Source organism: Mauremys reevesii, linkage group 14, assembly GCF_016161935.1.
Source record: "Mauremys reevesii isolate NIE-2019 linkage group 14, ASM1616193v1, whole genome shotgun sequence".
NCBI lineage: Eukaryota > Metazoa > Chordata > Testudines > Geoemydidae > Mauremys > Mauremys reevesii.
Genome location: NC_052636.1, coordinates 14638557 through 14640537, shown reverse-complemented (window position 1 = coordinate 14640537; position 1981 = coordinate 14638557).

Sequence of the window (1981 nt, the reverse complement as noted above, 5' to 3'; positions counted from 1 at the left end):
ATCCCCTGGATCCCCTTGGTCCACATGCTTGTTGACCCCCTCAAAGAATTCTAGTAGATTGGTGAGGCATGATTTTCCTTTACAAAACCCCTGTTGACTCTTCCTCCACAAATTATGTTCATCTACATGTCTGACCATATGGTTCTTTATTATAGTTTCAACCAGTTTGCTCGGCACTGAAGTCAGGCTTACCGGCCTGTCATTGCCGGGATCACGTCTGGAGCCCGTTTTAAAAATTGGCGTCACATTAGCTATCCTCCAGTCATCTGGTAAACAAGCTGATTTAAATGATAGGTTACAGACTACAATTAGTAGTTCTGCAATTTCACATTTGAGTTCCTCCAGAACCCTTGGGTGAATCCGGTCTGGTCCTGGTGACTTACTACTGTTTAATTTATCAATTTCTTCCCAAACCGCCCCTAATGGCACCTCGATCGTCCAGTGGCCCCAGTGGCTGTTTACCAGGCTTCATGCTTCTGATGTACCTTTAAAAAAATTGCTATTACTTTTTGCGATTTTGGCTGGCTGTTCCTCAAATTCTTTTTTGGCCTTCCTTGTATTTTTACACTTCATTAGCCAGTGTTCATGCTCCTTTCTCTTTTCTTTCACTAGGATTTAACTTCCATTTTTTAAAGGAGGCCTTTTCGCCTCTCACGGCTTCTCTTATTGGTTGTTTAGCCACGGTGGCTCTTTTTTGGTTCTCTTCCTATGTTTTTTTAATTTGGGGGATACATTTAAGTTGAGCCTCTGTTATGGTGATAGATAGATAGATAGATAGATAGATAGATAGATAGATAGATAGATAGATAGATAGATAGATAGAGGGGGTGGATGGGGATAGATATATGTGTCTGGGTAAGGAGGGATTGGGGAGTGGATGGGGATAGATAGATGGATGGATAGACAGATAGATACGGTAATGGATAGATAGGTATGGGGAGGGAGGTCTGGCTGTCTGGCTAGATAGATAGTTATGTATGGGAAAAGGCAGACAGACAGACAGCCAGATAGATATGTATGGAGACAGACGGACTGACAGGTAGATATGTATGGGGATGGATGGACAGACAGACAGATGTTATGGGGATGGACAGACAGGTAGGGATGTATGGGATGGACGGAAAGACAGGTAGGGATGTATGGGATGGACGGACAGACAGGTAGGGATGTATTGGGATGGACAGACAGACAGGTAGATGTTACGGGGATGGATGGACAGACAGGTAGGGATGTCTGGGGATGGATGGACAGACAGGTAGGGATGGCTGGGGATGGACAGACAGACAGGTAGATGTTACGGGGATGGACGGACAGACAGGTAGGGATGTATGGGATGGACAGACAGACAGATGTTATGGGGATGGACGAACAGGTAGGGATGTATTGGGATGGACGGACAGACAGATGTTACGGGGATGGACAGACAGGTAGGGATGTATTGGGATGGACGGACAGACAGGTAGGGATATATGGGATGGACGGACAGACAGATGTTACGGGGATGGACGGACAGGTAGGGATGTATTGGGACGGACAGACAGACAGGTAGGGATGTATGGGCTGGACGGACAGACAGGTAGGGATGTATGGGACAGACAGACAGACAGATAGGGATGTATTGGGACGGACGGACAGACAGGTAGGGATGTAGTGGGACGGACAGACAGACAGGTAGGGATGTATTGGGATGGACGGACAGACAGGTAGGGATGTCTGGGCTGGACGGACAGACAGACAGGTAGGGATGTATGGGACGGACAGACAGGTAGGGATGTATTGGGATGGACGGACAGACAGGTAGGGATGTCTGGGCTGGACGGACAGACAGACAGGTAGGGATGTATGGGACGGACAGACAGGTAGGGATGTATTGGGACGGACGGACAGACAGGTAGGGATGTATTGGGATGGACGGACAGACAGACAGATGTTACGGGGACGGACAGACAGGTAGGGATGTATTGGGACGGACAGACAGACA